The 23,625-nt window shown below is 54.2% G+C and overlaps 1 protein-coding gene across 25 annotated transcripts in view; it reads right to left on the minus strand.

Moving 5' to 3' along the window:
- CAMTA1 (calmodulin binding transcription activator 1) overlaps positions 1 to 23,625 on the minus strand; it is an 854,855-nt gene that overhangs the window by 258,109 nt on the left and 573,121 nt on the right. The gene's annotated exons all lie outside the window — the stretch shown is intronic.

Raw genomic sequence — 23,625 nt, forward strand, 5'->3', positions numbered from 1 at the left:
TGAAGGTTACAGAATTGATTCAAACACACTCACACTCCGGACCTTCCCTGGCCAAGGAGAATCCTGCCAGGAGAGGTGGCCCTGGCTGGTGGGAGGTTCAAGACTGGTGGGGCCGGGAAGGGCAGCACCTGCTAGGACTGACCTCCAGAGCCCTTTGTGTGCATCTCCACTTTTTGGGGTTTATTTACAGTTTGTTTATTCATATATTTATTTGTTCTAAGTATAAAACTGCATCTTTTACAGATAGATTTGATTTTAGAAAACAGCCAGAGCCAGGTTGGAGAATAAAGTGGGTATAAGGAATAAGGGGGTGGGAATTCAAGGTCGGGGACGGTGTGTGGGTGGGCTGTGAGGAGGGACACTTGGATCCAGGCAGGTGGAGTTGACCGGTGGGTGGGACAAGTCAGGGTCGGCATGTTGTGGATCTGGGGCGCTGCGTGTACACAGAGCACTGGGCACTGTGGGGCTGGCTTGCTGGCAGAGGTGGAGAAAGGGGGCTAATGAGAAGAGCAGTCAATCAGGCCCCTCTCGAAATCGAATTCTGAGAGTCTGAGTGGTGGGAGGATTTTGCCTTTTCTTTTGTAGTTTCCAATTCCGAATTGGAACGCTGTCCTTCCATCTCCTTCAGAGTTCCCCTGGCTTCCCAAAGCACACGCTCCAGAAGTGGTGGGGCAGAAAGAGAAGGAAGCACCAGCAGAGCCTCAGAGGGCAAAGGATGGGCGAGGGCTTCTGCTGCCCTCTCATTGCTCATTTTCATCTCACCATAGTCCCCCCACCCCAGCCCCAGCTCTGCAGAGAGAAATGGCCAGCAGCTCTGCATTTAAAGCTTTCATTGGATACTTTTTACACCCCCAAAAAGACAAAGTGCAATTTGGTTCAACTAGCAGCCCATTTGAGCCCTGCCTGTCTGATTAGCAGAGTTGAAAGAGAAATCATTTTGGACTATGGGATTCTGGCTGCAAGAAAATCAGATTTCCAATATGTTAGAACTTTTACAGATTGCTGTCAGCTGGGACTTAAGCCCTGTACAAACCAAACAAACAAAGCGGAAATTAATTTAAACGATTCCCCTGCAATTCTTGCCCACGAAATGTATTTATTATTAAGAAGGCAATATTCTTTCCTGACTTTTCTGGTTTTCAATACACTGTGTGTTTCTTAATTTAATTTTTATTTTTGATAACTCGCTCCTTCCTGTTGAAGGAGATTCACGTTGGGACAATTTCTGTAAGTGTTTGGTTGCAATGAATGAGCAACCCACCTACAATCGGCTGGAATTTGCATGTTCTCATGGGCAGCCTCCTTACTTTTACTCAGGCAATGAGCCAAATGGAGGGAGACACAAATTGTTGAGAGAAGTCTCTCCCGTCCCTTTGAATTAAAGGCTTCACGTTGGCTCCTTCCCACTGTTATTCCCCTTGAGAGTTTGCAAAGACTTCCCCTCTTCACCTGTCTCTTTCTCTTTCCACTGCTTTTTCTTGAACTTGAAAAGAACATGGTTGATTTGCAACACCATTTCCCCCTCGATTCACTGCCGACGGGTTTGGGCTGGGCTGCAGCCTCCCTGAACCACATACTAAGGCATCCGGGAGAATTTCCTGAACACCTACTGTGTGTCCCTCTGTGGGAGTGCACAAGAAGAGAGCATGGCCTGCTCCCCCCTGAGCCATCCCAGCACCCCTCTGTCTGGCAACCTTGCCTGCCCAGAACCATCCAATAAGCAGAGTAATGTTTAAAAGAAAAACCGCCCTTTCTACATCAAGGCTCATGCATTTTAATCAGAGGAGCCCTCAGGGCCTCACTCAGAACTAGTTACTCTATTTTTAGACGTTACTCTAACTGCCCTGGTGATCCCACGTCTCTGGTCTCTGCAGGTGAGAAGGAGGATCTTAGGAAGATAAGAGAGAGGCAGGCACACCTTGAGGCAGATCCTCGACGAGAGGCAGCCATGTCAGTGGCATCAGGGAGAAAGGGAGAGCTCCCTAGGGAGCCCCAGGGACTCAAGAAGCCCAAGGGCATTGCAGCCCTCCCCGTGCAGCACACAGGGTCACCCCCAGGGCTCACTTGCCCACCATATTCCCTGGACCAGGAGCTCCTGGAGGGCAGGGAGCCACCTAAGACCTTTTAAATGAAGATGGCCAACAATCCTCCCACCGTAGAAGCCCCAGGACACGGGTCTCTGCAGCCTCGCACAGGAGAGGACTGAAGACGGTAAATATGTAACTTTCACTGTGGTGCTCTGAAGGCTTAGCACTCGGTAACACATACTAGAAAACCATCCTGAAAAATGTCTCTCCATCTAGTGCTCAAAGGGTTAAGCCTCAGTTTCAAGGAAAACTGCCTGGTGTTGAGTAGCTGATTTACAGTCCTTGTGGGGAAAGAGGCTTCTGGTAATCCGCTAATCCGCTCTTGGTGAGCTGGAGTCAGCAAGGAGGGGCTTCTGGAGAGATGGATCCTGCAGGGTGGGAGAACTGCCACTCACCAGCTGGGAGGGTCTTTGTCCCTCTGGGCTGTAAAATGGGCACCGTCCTCCTCCTGTCTCCTGGGTGGCTGTGAGGGCCGATGCCTGTGAAGGGATGCCTGGACAGTCCCTGAACCTGGCGCACGTGCAGTCACGTCAGTCATCGTCACTGGAGCTGGTGGGAGGGGCGCAGTGAGACAGAGCGGGCTGGGCTTGAGGAACTGTAAGGACATTAGGATTGATTGGAGTGTAAAATGCACAGGGACATGGTGAGGGGCAAGGTGGAGGAGACAGAGTGGGTCAGATCACAAAAGGCCATGGGGGGCACAGCAAGGAGTTTGGCTTTACCCAGGGATGGCAAGGAGCAAAGGAACATCATGATCAGATTGCATCTTGGAAGCTCACGGTGGCAGCAGTGTGGCCAGGGAACAGAGCTGAGGACGGCTGGGGGCCCTGGGGCCAGTCCCGTGAGTCCAGGAGGCACACCGGGACTGAGTGATGACAGGAGCAGAGGGCACAGAGAAGCAGCCATATTTGCCAGGTGTAAGGATGACACTCAGCTTTCTGGCTGCACAGACAGGTGGGTACACAGTGGTCCCCTTCACTGGGTCAGGAAACCCTGGGGGTGCAGCAGGCTGGTGGGGAAGAGGCTGATTTCAGACTTCTACTTGGTGGACTTTGAGGAGCTTGTAAGACATCCAAGTGGAAGCACAGAATGCAGTGAGTTGCTGAGATCTGCTGCTAGGTCTGGGTGGAAAGAAGCCATCTGGGGATCGGGGCGCCATCAGCATAGAGATGGAGCTGGAAGCCAATGGAGAGGCCGGAGTCGGCATCCACTTAGGCTGGTTGCAGTGCAGAGCCGAGCCCTCCAGGTGGACAGAGCAGGTGAGGTGAGAACTTGCCCACACTCACAGCGTGTGACAGGCCAGCCTCACGGTGTGCCCCCGCCGGCGCCCTCTCCTCTTTCATTCACCACACAACCCCAAACCGCCCCTGTGGCCCTGATCCCAGGCTCTCTGGCTGGTTCCCTTTGTCATCCTCGTCCTCACTTCGCAGCTTTTCTGCAGGTTTCCAGCCAGGCTGACAACGTCATCACCAAGCCAATGGGGGATTAATTGCACACTATTTCACGAGGCAGCGGCAGTGTATCAAATCCATTCCCTTTATCCACTAATCAAAAAAGCAATCAAGTTTGTCTGCAGCGATCTGAGTTGGACAAACTCCTGGTGCTTTTTGATCAGGCTTGGGGCTCCCCTGGGGCTCCTGGGGTTGAGCTTTCCATTTGGGAGCCGTGATGTGGTTGGAGGGAGAGTCACATCCCAGGGCTGGTGCATACAGCTTGTGTGTGCCTGTGTGAGCATGTGCTGTGTGAGCGTGTGTCGGGGTTGGGGGGATGCAGGAAAGCATGACAAGAGTCCCTTGCTTGTGTGTGTACACAGAGAAAGAAAAGAGGAACCAACTAGCTATTTATAGGAAACTCAGGAGAACTTCACCCTGCAGATGAAAGCAACCTGCAAATTAGTTATATTTGGGGAATTAAGGCCTGACAGCTTCCCTTTAACGTGACAGCTGAGGAAGGAAGAATTTTTTCTTAAATACTCAAAATTGCTTTTATGACACTAAGGGGCTTTTTTTTCTTTCTTAAATTGAAAGGAAAGATAAAATTACAGGAGAAACCAATAGTAAACAAGAGCTCCCTTCAGTTAAAAATAAACCCTTCCCACAATCAAAGGGACGTTTCTGAAGGGGGCATTGGCTGCAAATCTCCTCAAACGGATTTCTCCCCAACAGACTCAGCTGCCAGGGGGTCCCGTGGGCCAGAGGGTTCATCAGGGCTCAACACCCAGGGCTCCAGCGGCCAAAGAAAAGCACCTCGGGTGGTGAGCAAGGCTTCATTGGTTAGGACATTGGGTGCTTTCCCTCTCTGTGCGGCTCTCAATGGTTTCACGTGACCAGCGGATTCTCTCTTTCTCTGTCTCCCTCAGGCACAAGCTCAGCCTTCCTGCCTCCTGTCATCCCTTCCACTCGGTTTCTGCTCTAGAAAATGGGTGACTCATTGTCCTCTGGGAAGACCTGGTGCTTCCCACTTCCACACTTTTCCTCCTCCTGCCCGTCCTGTGCAAACCACTCCCAGCCCAAGTCCACCTCAGGTCCTCTCTCCTCTGGGAAGCCTCTCCTGACCTGGCCAGTGGAAGGATCCCTTGAAATGACCCAAGGGGGTCATGGGACAGCCAGGGGGTGTGGATTCTGCCTCGGGTTTTATATACATGGTCACTGTCATTTAACTTTTCACATCCGATGTCTTGCCTCACCCATCCCTGGAGCTGGCAGACTTTCTGCAAAGGGCCAGAGAGGAAATATTTTCAGCCTTGTGAGTCAGATGGTCTCCGTTGTAACTGCTTAGTTCTGCCTTGATAGGGCAAGCAGCCTTAGAGGAAAGGTAATGAATGTGCCTGTGTGCCCCAAAATTTTATTTGTGGATATTATAATTTGAATTTGCATTATTTTCACGTGTCATAATATTATTTTTCTTTTGATTTTTTCCCTCAACCATTAAATGTGAAAAGCATTCTTAGCCCACAGAAACACAGAAATAGGTGGTGGGCCAGGTCTGACCTGTGGGCCATAGTTTGCCAACCCCTGACCCAACCGATTGGGAAGAATGTGAATTGTACAGTCCTTTGTAAATGTCCCTGAGGTGATTTCCATGTAGCAGGTAGGCCATAAACTTTGCTTGATTTCCACATGCTGCCAGTATCTAAGTAGGGTGAGGAAGGAGCAGCACAGAGCAGGCGTATGGAAATAACAGACTGCACCTTCAACAAACACACATGAGAGTACGGCACAAACCCATCTCCCCCACCAGATGGGCACCTTCCAGATGACTTGGCTGTCTTTCAAATTGGACTTGTTGTGGATGCTTGTTCTCTGGACCTGGGTATGATGTGCATCGCTCTAAATGCCTTGTGCGGGGTTAGTGGGCACTTGGGCATGGTGCTTGGACTGAGGGCTTCTGGTATTCAATGAAAACACACCTTCCTCCACCATTGAGGGCCTTCATTCCATTAACTAGGCAGAATTCAGTGAGATGAGGTAGGGGAAGCTGGAAGCAGCTAGTGCAGAACTGGGGATGCATAGGTGCTGTGGCACTGTCCCTTGGAGGAGCAGAACAGCCCTGTGGCCTTGACTGCCTATGAAACTTCTTGTCTGGGGAGGACCTTTTCATTCTGTTTTCTGGGGCCGCTCCCACAGGATGCCCCCAAAGCCAAGGCTTGCTGTTGACTGCCCTCTCTGGGAAAGTGTGAGCCCAGCGTCTTGCTCGGTGGTTTGCTAGACCATACACACCAGCATTGCTTGAGTGGCCTCTCTAGAACTGCCATCTCCAACATGGCAGCCACTAGCCACGTGTGGCTGTTCAAATTTAAATTCAAATTAAGTAGAATGAAACAAAATTGAAACTCCAGTTTCTCAGTTCACTAGCCTCATTTCAAGCGCTCAACAGTCACATGTAGTTAGTGGCTACCATGTTAGATGGCATGGAACATTCTGTCACCACGGAAAGTTCTATTGGACACTGTGACTCTGAAGAATGAGATTGAGGATCTAGTTCAGAGACATTTGACTGAGACTCTTGGAGCCCAAGACCCCAGGTACTGAAATTTGGGAAAGCCAGGGTTTAGCGGAAGACAACTTGTGGAGTCTGGGACTCTTAGGGGTGGTTTCCCTTTAGGGTGTTGGAATGTTGGAAGGTCAGTACCTGTCATTCTACCTGGGCCAGCTTGACTCAGTCAGCGTCTCCCTGGGCCCCTGTGCTCGTGACAGAAAGCTTGCTCCCCAGCTCCCTTGTCTCCTCACTGAAGCCGCCTCTGACACAGGGGTAACACCTGCTGTGTCCTCAGACCAGGGAGTTTATAGCAAATCTCCATCTATAATCCTGACGTCTGGGTTAGGCTTATGGCTGTGGCCCTCATGCTCCCCCAGTGGCCTGGCCCCAGGGCCTCCGCTGGCCTCACCTCTCTCCCACTGGGGAGGTGATGGTCTGCACAAAGAGGCAATCAGAGTGAAAATAGATTTTTAGGTGCCTGGTTTATCTCACACACTTGAATCTGATGCACACACGACAAAGATGAATAGTTGTAAAAATGTGTCATGGTATAAAGTGATGGAACATAAAGAGATAATAGAAGGGCAAGGAAAATCCACCCAGAAGATAACGATTTAATCCTGCTCTGAAGCAACGAAGGGCAGGGGCCATTTATTCAGAATAATCCAGACAGGGGCAGGTGAGAGGCAGTGCCTGGGCAGATGGAGTGACAGCCACACCCTCCAAAAAAGGGCATCCTGGGCTGGGCTGGGCCTTGGTTCCATGTGAGAGGAGAGTGTTGAGCTCGATTTTCATGTAAACAAGTATTCGTTGTTGTCTGCTCTGTGCCTGTTCTGAACCCCTGTCTTCCACGTTCCCCCGGTCTCCCCGGTGGGAGACGGAGACAAGCACAGCAAGAAAACCAGATCAAAACAGCCCTGATGCTTTTGCAAAGTGCTCCAAGAGGGGGTGCAATGGAGCCCAAGTAGGGAAGCTGAAGGTCAGCAAAGTCACCTAAGAGGATGTGACATTTGTGATGAGTCCAAAAGAGTGAGTAGGAGTTGGCCAGGTGGACAACAGGTGGAAAAGACCAGGCTAGGTGGACAAGAAAAGTATCTTAAGCAGAGGGATGGGCATGGTCAAGGGTGTCAGCCCATTTCTAGCTTTCCCCTCCAAATTCTCTGTGAGGGACCAAGTTGTGTGGGCGAGTCCGTGAATCCACAGATTGTTCTGCTGAAACCTCATGGGATGTGTGATCAGCGGTTGGCAGATGGCCTTGCATTTGAAGCAAAGGCCCTGTGACTTTTATGGCTCTGCCCTTCTGCACTGGTCCAGACTCTGCAGGTTGAAGCAGATGTCCTGGAAGCACTATGGGAAGCTCTGAGAATTCAAGGAAGAAGCGCAGGCCCAGGACTAGAATGTCAGATCTCACCCCATCAGCTCTCCCCTTCCTCTTCTCCCTCCCCCTCTGCCTCTGGGTCCCTGTCTCTCATGGCTGTATGTCTTCTTTGTGCTTTCTTGTTTCGCATTACACTTGGGCTGTCTTTAGGTAGCAGGTAGCAAGAGCTCTCATTCCAGTGTGACCCAAGGGGCAAGAAAGTCTCTCTTCTAGACTTGAGATGACAACACCAGGGAGGGACTCTCACCTACGTGGGCCATGAACCTGGCCCTGGGACTCTCAGTGGGGCAGGAAGGCACCTGAGTGGGCAGAGCTACAGGGCTCCCAGGACGGGGCTAAACTTGGTTCCTTTGCTGCCAAAGCTTTGACATCCCAGGAGAAGCAAGTGCTTTTCAAAGAGCAGGTGGAAGTGGAAACTGTCCAGCACCTTCCAGATCTCCCCAAACCAGTGGCAGCTTCTGCAAGGTACAGAAGGATGTCCAAGCAGCCCTGCTGCTCCCCAGGCACCCGAAAGCCAAAATAGACCCCAGGAGGCATTGGCAAGATCTCAGGTAGGGGCAATGGGAGGACGATATGGAGTTTCTCTTGCCTCACATCTCTAGCTCTACATTCGTCCTGCACAGAGGCACCCCAGGGCAAGGCCAAGGCCAAGTAGGCTAGCAGTCTGTCCAAGACTACTTGGCTGGAAAGAGGCAGAGGAGGACTCAAACCCACCCTCGTCTGACCCAAGGCCCCGGCTGCTTTCCTCCCAGCAGGCCATCCCCTAGCAGCCTCACGCAGGCGTCCACACCAACGGCTGAGGTCAGGCCTTCTGCAGAGCCTGCCTTCATCAAAGACAAAGGGATGAAGCCCTGGGCCGCTCCCAGGACTGTCTTCAGTGAAGGATTTGGTTTGTATTAATCTAAGATTAGACCAAATGATTCAATTCACATGCTGCCTGCAAAAGCACTAGGCCTCAGAACTTGTTAAATAGTGAATTGCTTTAAAATTAGTTTGCACTAAATGGATTGCAGTCTGATTCAGCCTCTGGGGTTGGGTGACAGGAGAGATCTGGAATATTAGATCATCATTGACCAGCCTCCAGCCGCCTCTCTCCTAGGACAATCTGCAACAGCATCTCCCTGAGCAGCCGAGGCCCTGCTGCACTGCGGGGCTGTGGCCAGACTACAGGGGGCTGGTCGGGGCCCCCCACCTGATGCCTGTGGGTCATAGAGGCAGATGCCAGCCCTGGTCTGGCTCAGGCTGCCCCCACAGGACCAGACCCTCCCTGGAAACAGCCCCGAGCACTGCACTTTCCTGGGAGGCTCCTTCAGGCAGGGGTGGGCAGACTCCCCAAAATTCTTTCCCCAGGGCCTTGGGGAAATCCCCCTCCCTGGGAGATTGACTGCTCCTGGGTCTGGCATCCTGGTGGCCTACTCTTCTGTGACATCAAATTGGTCTTTTAGCCAAGTAATCTAGTGTCCTCTGTGCTTGGTGCTGTAGAAGATCCAGAGGGAAGGGGAAGGGAGACTGGGCCAGGGGCCTCTCTGCCATCCTGGAAGAGGGGTGGTATGAAGCCCTCTCTGCAGATGTGGGAGCTGGGGTTCAGAGATGTCTCTACCTTGCCCAAGGCCACAGGGACCTGTCAGAGCTGGAATCTGAACTCCAGGAATTCACCCGACTCATAGGGCAGAAGGTCTGGTGCACCCCAGGGACACTAGGGACCAGGTGGTCCAGCAGGCTATGGAAGTCAGGTCCTCAGAGCCATAGGAATTGAAGGGCAAGAGAAATCAATAGGAGGGCAGCAAACTTAGTGAGGCTTACAACTTTCTGCCCCCCCAGACGGGCAGTGTGTAAGGCAAAGAGCCAGGAGAACGGGGCATTGCCTGGCAGGCCTGGGTCACATGTGCACCCCACCCCATGGCCCTGCAGAAAGTGCCTGCAGGTCCAGTCCCTGGAGACGGGAGAGTCCCTGGCCCCTGCATGGGCAGGAGCTCAGAGGAGGGGGCACACAGGAGTAGGGGTGGCGCCTTGGGTGGGCAGAGGGCCAAGGAGACCCTCTAGGTAGGGGCTCTGCTAGGGGAGGACAGGCGGGGTCAGGCTGGGGGAAGGAAGGAGGAGGCACTTTGCCCCCATGCCCAAGCTTCATGGCCCCCCGGGTCGGGGTGAGGAGTGGATCATGGAGAGAGGGACTCTCAGTTCTCACGCTGGACGCTCCCCCCACATCTCCACAGAAAGTTCTAGACTGTCTTTATAGCACAGCGCCCTTTCCGTCGACGGAAAGGGACCTGAAGAGGAAACAAGGAGCAGAGGGAAGAGTTGGGGGACAGCACGAGCTCTGAGAAGCCCCCTCACAGCTGGCCTTTTCCAGGGACCAGGGAAGTGACAGTCTTTCTTCAGGATCACTGCAGAGCACCTGGGTCCCGGCCAGCCTGCCCCACCTCCCTGCCCCCTGCCGGCCTCCGCTCACCTGGGCCACCTTCCCGAGGGAGAGGCTGAGCGTGTGCAGGAGAAGCACATCTAAATAAAGCTGGCTGCAGCCTAACCACGACATGAGTGAGGAGGGCAATAAAAATTAAATGAATTTTTAGATAAAAAGGCATAAAAATCATCTTTAAAGATATAAATAAAATCCCTGGAGCTTCAGCTTTATTGTTTTTGGGGGGTTCCAGGATTAATAAATTAGTGGGCATAAAATGGAATAATAGCTAAAAATTGATAATAAGGTAAATTTAGATTTAGGGAGGGAGTTGATCCGAGTCATGAATCTCAAGCCAGAGAAGACCAGGGCAGGAAAGAGAGGCAATGAGTTTAACTCTCTGTGCTCTCTCCCACTGGCTGTTCCAGTCCCTCCGGCTCGGGCTCTGGCTCCGGGACCAAGGGGAAGAGCCTCGGCTGGGGGTCCAGGCCAGGCACCTGGGCTCCCTTACCTGCCTGTTTTCCCACCCTGCTGGGATCCTCAGCCACACGCACATGGGCCCCTCTGCATCTCCCCTCCCCAGCACTCGCCAAAGTGCCTTGGGGAACCAGGCTGCCTGGGTCATTTCTGTGTCTCAGAAGTCTCTCCTGACACCTGGTCCCCCATGGGCCCCTATGAGGGAGAGCGTCCATCCCACACTCTCTCCTTGCTGGGTGCGCCGGGCGGCTCAGCTCAGCACCGCTTGTCCTGCCACACACACACACACACACACACACGTTCTGAATCTGTTCTCTCGCCACCCTGACATTCTTGTTCTTTCAGCCTATTTCAGTATGTCTGGGCTGTTTATATCTCAGATACTTCCTAAAAGTACTGGGCATAAATAATAAATAAATAAAGTGAAATTTCCTTTCTCTCATCAAAGTGTATTGCTGAGACCTGTTTCTTGGAGCCCTGCCAAGTGGCTGGATCTGATCTTGAAAGTGGTTTATACTGATCATGGCCTTCCTCCCTCCTTCCCTCCCCCTCCCTCCGGACCTCCACTCACAGCTATTCAGCCCCCGACTGTTTACCCAGGCCTGCCTTTACTGAGGACTTGGAGGAGGAAAATGGACTCCAACAAGCAACTCGTGGTCTGGTATTCACCTTGCCAAACGGCCCGTTCAGGCTGGCACATCTTAACAGGTCTTTGCACAAGGAGCCTCTATGGGAGGTCCGGGGCTTGGTCCTTCCGTGCTAGGAGTTCTCAGTGTACATTCCAGGTAGCCAGCCCTTGTCCCAACTCCTCTTCTGTACCTTGGTCCCTTGTTCCCAGAAGGAGCAGGGACCAAAGAGAGCAAGTGCTGCCCAGAAACCAGCCACTCTCTGTTGCCTGTCCTGATCAGCATGTGCGGGGCTGGAGTGCCCAGCATTTCTGGCTGTAATTATTGCTTCGCTCCAGAGCCTGCTGGAACCCAGCTCCCAGCGCCACCCCATCCAGGCACCAGTGACACCATCCAGGTACCCACGGCACTCTTCAACACATGCGGCCACGTGCAGCAAGGGAGTTCAGGAAAGGAATTCTTGCTTGAAACAGGCGAAGGGGTTTTGTTTATTAAGAAGGTGGAGGGAAATGCCAGGACCCGAGTCTGTGGCTATGTTAATGCGAGGCTGGGCTCCCTGCCAAGACATTAAGCGGAATCGAATTCCTGAAACCAGCTTTAATCAGCAGATTTTTAAGGTTAGAATTACTCTCTCCTCTCAAAGCCTTGCCAAGGTTAATTCGGGCCTGAGCATGCAGAATTAATGGGCTGGACAGAGGGAATTGGCCTTTTCCCGATTTTTTCTCAAGTTCACAAAAACATCCCTACAAAAGAGAGAGGGCAGTGGGACAAAGCCCGCCTGTGAAGAGAGTGCCTCTCGCATCAGGCGATCGATCTGGGGGCCAGTGTCAAAAACACACACAAAAGGAATTGGGGGCAGCAAGTCTGGTTGATTTCAGGGCCTGCTCAGCCACGCCCCTTCCCCTAAAATCAAATGTGCTGACATCTGTGGATGTCCTCTCTGAGGCAGGCCTGCCGTCAGTGCCTCCAAGGGCCTGAGTTCTTCCAGTCCTCTCCCAGCCCTGGTGGCATTTGGTAGCGGTATGAATCTTGGCTAAGTCCCTCAGTCTCCCTGAGCCTCGATTTCCTCATCTGCAGAATGGAAATAGCACTAATATAATGATGATGATAATAGGAGTGAGGCTTATAGAGCAACTGCTCCACAAAGAGGTGTCTGTGATTTAGCACAAAGAATAAATAATAGCCTGTTGAATGAAGGGCTATGAGGAACGCGGGCTCTCTTGGGAAGAGCAGTGGGAAGAGGGATGGTCCCCAAGGAGCCCCGTGCCCTCAGGCCAAGCCTGGCTGGAGCCTTCTGCTCAGCACTGCTCCCCCGGCCTGGGCACCTCTGGAGGAGAACTGAGTGGGTGACAGAGCTCCTCCAGGTCCTTCCTGATCCTCCTTCTCGAGTGGAGGACCCCAGTGCCTGGGGGCAGGGCACAGGTGTTGGAGGCAGGCCTGGGTTTGAAAGGCTCCTGTATATCTTAAAGCACTAATGACTCTGGGGGTGTGGGACTCAGTCTCTGAATGGCAACATCCTTGCTAGCAGAAGGTGGATGGATTATCACCCCAATCTTGTAGGTTTGTTGGATTAAATGAAGATTAAATATCAATATGTTTTCAGCAATTGGCACATAGGAGGTCTTCAATAAATACAGGCTTCCTCAGTTTCCCCAGTACACCTCCTGTTGGAATCTGAGGATGATATTCCACAGAGACACTATCTCACCCACCCCATCCCTGCAGTTACAACAATATCCCCTCAACTGTCCCAAACAGCTCCGGAGAGGCGCCTGGCGGAGACGCCCTGCTCAGGCTGTGTGCATGGCGCGCGTGCGTGCGTGCGTGCGTGTGTGTGTGTGTGTGTGTGTGTGTGTGTGACTGCCCTGTCCTTTCTCTCCAGCTCTCTCAAGTAGCCCAGGCTTGTTTTAAAATAAGCAGCAGCTGACGGAGATTCCTAGAGCCCTGCCAAAATGCAAATGAAAGAGAAGAAAACCTCAGAAATTCCCGACAGTGAGCTCAGAAATCCTGCCCCCGCTGAATGAGCGCAGGGACCCTCCTTTGGGAAAGAAAGTCAGATCCTCCCGGATTCTGTTCAGGTTTCCCCCTTGACATTCCCAGCTTCCTCAGGACCAACCAGACCAACCTTTATGGAACAGACCCCAGCCCAGTGGACCACCGTGGACACATTTCCTGGCCCTGGCCTGGCTGTAGTGGGCCAGGTTGTGGGGTGAGGTGGGAGCCTGTGGGAGCAAAGACCCCAGGTGAGAGGGAGCCCCCTGCCCCACCTCTCTCCTTTCCACTTGCAACCTCTGGAGGTTTTCCACCCACCACAGCCGAGCCCCTCTCTTCTGCCTGAAAGTCAGAAGGTTGCCTTCTACTCTGGAGAGAGGAGAGAAGACCAACAGGACTGGTCTGCTGGCCAGAGCACTGCCCGTACATCTGAGCCCCCAGGGTGCCACCTGTCCCACGTGAGCGGTGGAGGGAGGCAGTGCAGGACTAGCCAGGCCCCCGAGGACACACCTCTGAAATGGCACCCCACTGAAACCACCCCCCACACACACACATCGCCCCACCCCTAAGCCTGGGAGCTCCCCTCCCATCAGTCCCTTCACTCCACCTGCACTGCCGAGACCCTGCCCAGCCCTCTTTACCTCCCTGGGCTTCCCCGACCGCTGAGGAACCCTTCCCCACTCCACAGTGAGGACAGTGTTCGGACAGCAACAGTCTGATCCCACCCCCTTGTCCACCATGAATCCCGTCCACGGCGTCATTCCCCTGCCCTGGGATAGAGTGCAAGCTCCGCACTCCTTGTGGTCTGGCTCCCACTTCCTCTCTCCTTGTTTCTCAACAACACAGCGCCCACACCCCACTTCAGTCCCTTGAATGGTGTGCACCCTCTCTCCTCGGAGCCTGGCAGTGCCAGTCCATTGGAAAGCTATTCAAAAGTCTCTTTTGAACCTTGTAGAGAAACTGTGGCCTGTCCCTCAAAAAGTTAAACACAGAATTACCAGATGACCTAGCAACTCCCAAAGAATTAAAAACTGGGGCCCAGACAAGCATACAGACACTCGTGTTCACAGCAGCGCTCTTCACAAAAGATGGAAACAGCCCACGTGGCCGTCAGTGGATGGTTGGATAAAGAAAATGCGGCAGAGCCGTACAATGGAATTCTGTGCAGCCACCGAAAGGAACGAAGCACTGACAGATGCTACAACTTGGATGAACCTTGAAAACGTTATGCTGAGTGAAAGAAGCCAGACCCAAAAGGTCATACACTGTATGATTCCTTTTATATGAAATATCCAGAGCAGGCAAATCCATAGAGACAGAAAGCAGATTTACCAGGGGCTGAGGGAGAGTAGAATGGGGAGCGACTGCTTAATGGTCTAGGGTTTCCTTCGGGAGTGAAGAAAATGTTCTGGATCAAGGTGATGGTTCCACAACCTTGTGACTGTATGAGACACCTCTGAATGGTTCACTTTAAAATGGTTAATTTTAGGTGATGTGATCTTCTCCTCAATTAAGAAAACAAAAGTGTGACCCAGGCATAGACAAGGGACAGGGTTGCTGCTGCACCGTCCTGTGCGAAGCTGCCTCAGCTTCAGGAACTTGCGAGGACACAGGAGAGACAGGCCCACCTGTGAGCTCACCTGTTCAGTGGACACGAGTACCTCTTACTGCTGGGCCCTTTCAAGGTGCTGGGGGTTCTACAGGAACCCGAGGAAGCCAGCCCTGCTCTCTGGGGCTCACATCTTGGGGCGGGGGCTGGCCCACCTCCTCACCTGGTTTCCTGCCTAGCGCGCCTGGTGTCCAAATGTCAGCCCTGAAGTGGCAGCTGTCCTGCCTCTTGGTGTCCCCTCTATTCAGTTTCTGAGGATCTCACTTCTCAGTGGGACTGTCCACTCCTCATGGCCATGGGCTTGACCTTCCATTTCGCCTCAGCTCACCCTGCTGGGTCTGCACAAGCCCTGGCACAGAGGACGTACTTGGAATGGCATGTTGTTGGGACCAACTCGGAGGAAACCAGGATCGCCAAGGGAAAAGTGCCGGTGGGCCATCTGCATGGGCTGGTGATGCCTGGGCCCTGCTGGACCCTTGTGGGCAGAGGTCTTCCCACACTCAACAGCTACCTCAGGCCTCGCAGAGAGCCTGCAGAGAGAGAAGGAAGGAAGGAAAGACCTCCCTCCCCATTGAAAAGCTTCTCAAAGAGGTTTGGACTCATGTTCCTCTATATCTCCCTAATCCCGGCGCTGAATGTTCTGGCAAAGCTGGTTGGGCTGAGGACTGAAGGAGGAAAGGTCGCTCAATAGAGACAGAGCCTGAGTTTCCTGCAGGGACTGAGCTTACTTGTCTCCGCATCCCCAGGGCAGAGTTGAGAGCCCCCTTGGGCAGTGCCACGGTGGTGAGGGAAGCCAGCTGTGCCAGTGGGGAAGGAGGTCCCGTGCAGGGCGGAGCCCAAGGGCTGAGCTGCTCTCGGCCATCTGGGCAGCCGCAGCTGCTTGGCATGCCGAGATCTGGAGCTCTGGAAATTTGCTTTCCAAAACCCACCCCTATGGATTCTGAGAAGTGCAATCTGCAGATGAGAACAGAACGCAAATGGCTCTTAACTGGAGCAGGGAGGGAGGGACGACGGGGCTGGCTCCACAAGTTAATGGGGCAAGGCGGGAGGCGTGGTCTCCCTGGACCAGGAGCCTAAGCACAGTGAGGGGGGCGGTCTCAGGCTCAGCAATGTGTGCTTAAGTTTAGCAGCGGATCCTACATCCATTAAAGCAGTGACCTGCCTGGGCCTCTGTAATTACACCTGCTTCTCCTGAGTGAGCGCCTTCACCAGCCTCCCTGGGGAAATAATAACAAATTGTCCTGCAGCCTCCAGGAGACGAGCCTCCCAGGGGTGGGGGCTGTGGGCTGCATTCTTAATAGCGACATGCAGGCACCCAGCATTTAGCTGCTCTCTCTGGGGCCCTCGGAGGGACACTCCCCCGCGGCCTTGCATTTTATCTGCCTTGTGATGGATCTGTAGGTTCTGGAAAGAGAGACTGCAATATTTTAAAGTGTGTAATGACATGCAGGCTGCATGTGGTACAAATTTCCTGGATGTATAAAATGGGAAAGAAACAGGTTTTCTGTCGCCTGCAACTATTCGGCAGCGTTAAAATATGACTCGTTGGAATCCAATATGCTGCTAACCTGTGCGGGGCGGCATTGAATCTTGCAGGCAGCGTGGTGGAGCGGTGGGGCGCACGGCCCCAGGCACCTGTGGGTAATTCGGTCCCACCTGTCTCCAGTTCTGCATCTGTGCTGCTCACAAGGCCAGCGAGCTGCAGTGGCTCCTTCCCTCCGCTCCTCGCTCCTCCACACCAGAGGCAGGTTGAGGCCTTGGGGTCCTGCTTTCCCTTTCACTGCTGTTGATAACGGAAATTTCTTGTGTGATGCCACACTCCTGTGTTCTGCGTTAAGCCTGGCTACCTAGGTCATCTCCCTGGGCGTTTGTGTGTGCCTCTGGCCAAAGTTGCCTACTGCATGCTGGCAGCTTGGCATACATCCTCCCTCTTTGTCCTCAACGACCCTTCAAGGAGGGAATTAGCACTCCCACTTGGCAGAGGATGGCACCAAGCCTTACAGAGGCCCAGACTTGTCCATGTTCAACAAGGATTCAGACCCAGGGCTTGCTGGATAGTGGCCTTGAAGCTAGTGCCCATGGCCCCAAGTGGGCTGCATCCCCTGTGGGCTGGATGGTAGGACTTCACCCTTGGCCCCATCTCCCCAAGCAGGACACTGGGCCTTAAGGGTAACAGGGTGGCAGGGCCCGAACTCAAAGCAAGACTGACTCCTCCATCTTCCTCCCAAACTACCTCCTCCTATCACACAGGATGGTGTCAAAGGCCTTCTCACCTGGGAGCTGCTTTGAGAGAGGAGCCCAGTGTTTACCTAGGCCTGTCTTCTGGAAGAAACGGAGGCCACGGCAATGAAGGGATGTGTTCCGGATGACAGATCTGGGTGGTGACCACGCCTGTCCTCAGAGCGTTCTGGCCGTATCCTTGCTCAGCCCATGGGGGCCCACCTGCCTATGCTGGAGGTACTTTGCTGCTTCTGACCTCCCTGATGAGAGTGAGGGGCCTCATCTCGACAAAATGCCAGTGGGCAGCCCCACACACCATGTTGGGTGGAGTTTCAGGTTAAGAAAACCCAGCCCCACCCTGATGAGGGGTCTGGGCCTGCATCCCATTCGACTCGTCTGGAGCACACCCCACATACCCAGGGTAAGCCTCTCTGCTGATTTCCTTAAAAACTTTCAAACCAGCCATCTTTCCTGCTCAGCAGTGGCTGCCAGCAGCTGCCCTGAGCCTCTAGTCCCTCCCTGCTGCCACCTCCCACCCATGGTGCCCACACAGGCCACATCAGGATCGATATTCACAACAGATTATTGTTTGTTTTGAGAAACATTTTGCTTCTCCACCTTGGAACCATTTTCCCTCTGTGTGTGCAAAATATTCTGGAGAGCTGCTGAGGAACAAGAGTGCGGTGGAGTGCCTGCCAAGGGGCCCTGCCCCCATCTGGATGCAGAGCACAGCACCTCTGCAGCGCCCTCGGCCCAGTGCCCACCCACCCAGGAGGTCAGGTGCTCTCCTGGCACATGGTCCTTCCTCCAGGACACGGAGGCTCAAGAACATTCCAGAGCTACTGAAGCATCGGATTTCACACATTCCTGTCTGTTGGCCCAGGGAGCTGGAGATGGCAGCACTTGCCATTTGTCAGAATTCTGCACAGAAGAGCCCCCCACCTCCCCCCACCCCGTACCCATGCCTGCTGCCAGTGAGGGGAGCCTGTTAATCCTTGTGGCCTCCTCCTCACTGCAGAATTTTCCCAGGGAAGGAGAGAAGGAAGGTGGGCGAGGCCTGGGCGTGGGCACCCAGATTCTCTGCTCTGCCAACACCCAGGGCTGGTGCGAGGGGGGAAGGAAAAGAGGCAGAGGTGGGGGTCTGCTCACCTGTTGGGGGTACTCAGTGCCACAGGCAATTGGTCGGGTATTTACTGAGGGCATGGGCTCTGGGGCCAGACGGCCCTGGCTGGGAACCTGGACTCATTGTACCTATGCCTTGGGTGAACAGCTCAGCTTCTCCAGGCCCGAGAGCCCGCACTGAGAAATGGGAAGAACTCCTTCTACCTCCTCCCGTATTGTGAACGCTAGCCTGGGAGGCAGACGTCAGCCTCTAACTCAGCAGTGGGGTCCCAACATCAGTGCCAGCCTTGTCCCCAGGAGGCAGGAGGTGATGGAGTCTTTGCCTCCGAGTGCTATTCAGGTTGGGGAGGCTTCACAGACCCCCAAACCACTCAGGAGGGTGCAAGAACTCAGAGGTGGGGCGGGTCCTTGGCAATCCACTAGGCCAGGCTGAGTCCTTGCTATTTACCTGAGGACTGAGACCCAGGGAGGGGAAGGACCTGCCCCACGTACCTAGTGAGTGCTGGGGGCAGGTGAAGAGAGTCCAGGTCTCTACCCCTTAGCCTGGTGCCCGTTCCACTGCCCCATGAGTCTGGGAAGGGCGCTGAGGGGAGGCCAGAGGAGGCAGGGTTGGGGAGGACTTTGGGGAGGCTGGAGAGCCTGGGTGCAGAGGGAGGCTCAGTGTGGGCCTCGAGGGGTAGGTTGGCATTGTTGGTGTGCAGTAGGGGCTCTGTGGCAGCGAGGTTGGGGCCCAGGTGGGGGAAGTCCAGAATGGGGCAGCGAGAGGAGTGGAGGCCACGGGCCCTGAGGTCTTCAGGGAAGGTGCCACATGGAACAGTGAGCCGGCCCTGTGGCTGCTCACGTCCAGGGCTCAATGCCCCCCCCCCCCAACCTTTCTCTCCCTCACCCACACCCGTTCAGAGCCCTTCAGGCCCAAGACTGGCCCCACACCACAACTGGCTTGGTTTCCCCTCCACCCCTTCCTCTCACTCCGGCCTGCACCCAGCCAGCCACGCACAGCAAGCGTTCACTAAGAACCTTTCTTGCAGAGCAGAGTTCTCAACCAGGTCCACTTTTGCCCCCTAGGAGACACTGGGCCACGTCTGGGGCATTTTAGGTAGGCATGATTGTGGGGGTGGGTGCTGCTGGCATCTAGAGGGTGGAGGCCAGGGGTGCTGCTCCACATCCTACGTGCACAGGCCGCCCCCCCTCCCCAAGAATGATCCGGTCCAAATGTCAACATTGCTGAGGCTGGGAAGCCCTGCTGCTGAGCCCCTTAGCACTGTACGTGGGAGGTGGAACAATGGCTGGGGGACCCGCCACAGGTGCTGCCACAGATAGCTGTTTACAGTCCACTTTGGTAGACCAGATGCCTGCACAAGGAATGGCGGGACCACGTGCACAGTTTGGGAAAACCCTGAAGTAATGCCCCCCATGCAGCCCTCAGAGGGATCTTAAAGGTTTCCAGCCCAGCTGCTGGTCTGATGGCCGCTTTCACAAGACCTCCCGCAGAGGTGCCTATTCCAAAAGCTGGAAGGCGAGCGTCCCCTCCCGTGGAGAGCCCTCTGCACAGCTGCAGAGGCGCCCCTGGAGGAGAGCCCCACCAACGGGCTCGGCACCCAGCGGCACCACGAGCCGTGTGAACTCCTATATCACTTCCTCTCTCTGAGGCTCATTCACTCCCTCAACAAAGCTGCCGTTCCCCAGGCCTCTCAACGGTGAGGCTGGCGCCTCTGTCCTGCCCTCCCAGTCCCCTCCTGTGAGCGGGATTCCCTGTGCCCGTGGGAACTGAGCCCCAGACAGATTCGCAGCCACCCTGAGCCTCCGTCAGGCCGTGAAGCCTTTGTCATCAAATATTGTTATATTTACCTAAGGATCCGTTAGGAAGCAATTTTTGAGATGATGAATATTTAATACAATATTTAAATATTTAATAGGAACTTTTTCAAACCTGACTTAATAATCCATGTCACAGGGAGAGGAAAATGGGGGTTGTGTTCTAACATTCTCACTTCCTCTAGTACTCTCAGTGTTTGTTGGGCTTTTTTTTTCATGGCAGAGTTTTAATTATACTCAATATTCCGGAGAGAAATTCTTTTCTCATTAAAACTTAACTCTTGCCGACAGCAAGGTGAGCGGGTGGGTGGGAGATGCACGGAGTTGGAAAACGTTTGGAGCTGAAAGTAACTATTGGGATTGTCTACGCCTAGCCTGGCTCCTTCATTTTCCTGATGAGGGAAGTAAGGCTTTGAGTGGCCACAACCTCATCCTAGGGAGGCCCAGGCACCGGGGCCACACCCAGATGGGAACCCAGGTCTTGGACCCCTAGATGCCAGGAACTCCATTCGTGATACCATCTTGACTCCTGAATGTTTGCTCAAATCAAGGCCCAGGCCCCACCCCAGCGGGGCTGACATCAAATGATACCGCCTAGCCTCGGTCCCTCTACCCCTGCCCATTCGTAGCAGCAGCAAATTGAGATTTTCACTTAGGAGCTGACCTCAGACCTTCTTAGAAGACTTGAAAAATTCAAACCGAGCGCCAGACTCTTCTAACACGAGGGTAGATGTGACCGAAGGTTGAGCCTCTGCCGAAGGCCAAGTCCTTGCCCTGTCTTGAGCGCCCCACCTTGCTCTGGCTCCTCTGGCATCAGGCCGCCTTGTGCCTTTCAGGCCAGGGGTCAACTAGATCCTTCAACCCTGTGAGGGTCTTGGAACAGCCCCCTCACTCCAGGCTGAGCCTCCCCGTGGTGCAGGGACACCTCGGTAATTTTGCTGTGGCTGGGCACTCACACCCTGCAGGCTACCCCGGCCCAGCCTCATGGCTCCCCTGTGGGCATTGGGAAGCCCTCTGCTGACCATCCCTTCAGCTCAAACCACAGCTCCCACGGGCTTCCTCTTCTTCACCAACTCTGCCACTATCTTGTTTCTGTGGAACCGTTCACAATCTCTTCTCAGAGCAGCATCCTTCCTTGCTTGGATCATTCCAGAAGGTTCCAGCTCCCTCTTTCCCAGCACTCTGGATCTTCCAGCTGGGAGACCCATGCCTCTCCCCTTTACTCCTCATCCCTTTCTTTGTCTCATTCATTTCTCTTCCCTCCATGCGCCATCTGTTCAGGTCAGACCAAGCTACCCTGCATTCTGCGTGAATTCAGGCGAGTCCTTCAAAAGCTGCTTAGACGTTACCTCCTCCTGAAGACCTCCGCCCTGACCTCCCACCCGATGCATAGAAGTAATCACTCCTTCCTTTGTGCCACAGAGGTTGATGGAACATGTTTTTCTTAGGGCACATTTTATTTAGCACCATGGGCTGTTTCTAATCTGTCTCCCCTGCTAGACTGCAAATTTCGCTGGGGCTAGGTACGCGTCACACTCATTCTGTCTTCTCAGGGCCTGGTGTGATCTCTGGTATACAGTAGGTGCTCAGCTGTTTGTTGAATGAATCCTGAATGTGCCACATACTTTCAGACATCTGTGTCTTTGCCTCTGCTCTGCTTTGGTTTTGAAGGGTTGGGGAAAGGCCTGTTTCTAGGCTCAGTGTATTTGTGTTCATCCCTCGGGTGCTGTGCAAATACTTCTCCTCTGACCCAGCTCTGACTCTCCCAGGAAGAGCTAGGTGGTCCTTCCTGAGCCCTTCCACATCCTCTCTCACTGGCCATCACAGTAGGGTCAAGACCCTCCAGGATCTGCTTCCCTGTCTCCTCCCTCCCTAGGTGGAGCTCCCTCCCTAGCTTATCTGCACCTGCCCAGCCCGGTGGCCGGGGAGGAGGGAAGTGAGACACAGAACCCTGTGCTGGGTAAAGTGGACAATGACTGCAGCCTGACCTGCCTCCTCCCCTTCATGTTCCCCGGGACATGCTCAGGCTGGCGTGGGGCTGTCATGTTGCAGAAGCCACTGTGGCAGAAGAGGCCAGGCTGAGCTGCCAGACATCTGCACCCCATGGTGCTGGGCACACAGTGGGTCCTCAAAAGCTGCTTGTGATGATCTCGGGTCCCAGGGCAAAGATTATCCTTGACGTGGGTGCTTGGGCATGGCTCCAAAGCCACACTCCAGAGGAAAAACATGACAGATGAAGAGCTGACAATTTTAGGATGGTAACTCTTTTAATAAGGGGTCTTTAATTATTTATCAAAACAGTGGAAGAGGCCAACTCAGCAAGGAGTGATAGTTTTAATCTCACTGAGCACCAGTGGGTTTCCTTCCAACCAGGGAATCAGCTTCTCCTGGCTCCCACCCCCACCACTCAAACTCTTAAAGGTTTTTTTGGTTTGTTTGTTTGTTTTTCCTGCAAGAGGCCTGAAGGAGGCAGGCTCGAATGGCTCACTCACTCGTGTGAGCCCAGCCAGACCAAGAGTGACATTTCTGGTCCTTGTGTCCAGGCAGAGGTGTAGGGGAGAGGCTGGCCCTCCTCCTTCTGGTCTGCATAGCCAGGGCCCCTGCAGAGGCTGCCTTGAGACCAGGATGTCAGGAGGTAAAAATAGATGGAGAAGGGCGCAGCGACCCAAGGGCAGGGCCGGCTTGCGTGTGCCCACTCCCCCTCCCACAACCCCTGTTCTCCCCTCTTCCCTGACTCCCACATCTACAAAACCCAGCGCTGCCGTTGGCCCATTCACAAAGTCTCCCAGCCCTGCTCCAGGCTCTCCTCCCCCTCAGTGCATTGCATCCCCGTCCCACCCGAGGCCACTGGAAGGCAGGAGCGGAATCCCAGTGCCTTAGGAGGCGCATATACCAAGAAAGAGCTCCATAAATGTTCCTGTGCTGAGGTGGTCCAGGTCCCAATACCCAGAAAACGTGATCTGGACGCCCGGAAATGAGGGCTCTCTACCCTGCCTGCTCTCTCTGGCACGGCTACCACCACCTCTGCCATGCTTCTGAGGCCACCTCAACTCAGATCTGTGAACTCAACAAGTATATGCTGAGGCTTGCCCTGTCCAGGCCCTCTGCCAGGTCTGAGGATGCGATGGGGACCAGGGCAGACCTGGTCCCTGCATCCTGGGGCCTACACCTCACGTGAGTGGGGAAGCAGGTGTCAGGCAGACCATCACGTGCATCTAAGGGGTGAGTCACGTCTGTGACCAGGCTATAACAAGAGGCCACAGTGCTCTGCGGGCTCTCATCAGGGCTTTGACCTGTGTACGTGAGCTGGGAGCTGAAGTTCTGTTGGCATCAAGGAGGCCAGAAGTCAGGCAGAGCGTCACGGGGGCAGGAACCGCAGATGGGAAGACGTGTGTGAAGACCAGGGGCTGAAAGGACATTACATGTCTGTCCAGAAGGGCAACAGAGACTGTGATGCCTGGGAGGGCTGGGGCAGTGGGCAGGCTGGCAGGACGCCCCTCCTGTGTCTCAGTGAGGCGATCCCTCCCCTCCCCAAGCCACTCGTAATCCAAGCTCCCACTTCAGGAGTGCTGATTCGTAAAACCCAAATCCTCAACATGGGCACAAGCCCCGAGTAAGTGGGCTGCTGCCCAGCCCAGCCTCTCCGGGGGCTGCCATCTGCCTGGCTTGCTGTGCGTCCAGCCACCTGGCCTCTGGATGGCTCCCCTCCATGCCTTGCTCCTTCCCATGTCAGGGCCTCGTCCATGCTCTTCTCTCCCTCTGGAACAGTCCTTTGGCCTCCCCGACCCCACCCCACCCACCACCTCTTCACACCAAGTCAGCCCTAGGCCTTCCTAAGAGTGCAGCCTAAACGCTCCTTCCTCAAGAAGGTGTCCCTGCCCCCAGGAGGTCAGGCTCCTCACTGCCACGTGCTCTCCAGACCC

The sequence above is a fragment of the Equus asinus genome, chromosome 5 (genome assembly GCF_041296235.1).
Source record: "Equus asinus isolate D_3611 breed Donkey chromosome 5, EquAss-T2T_v2, whole genome shotgun sequence".
Taxonomy (NCBI): domain Eukaryota; kingdom Metazoa; phylum Chordata; class Mammalia; order Perissodactyla; family Equidae; genus Equus; species Equus asinus.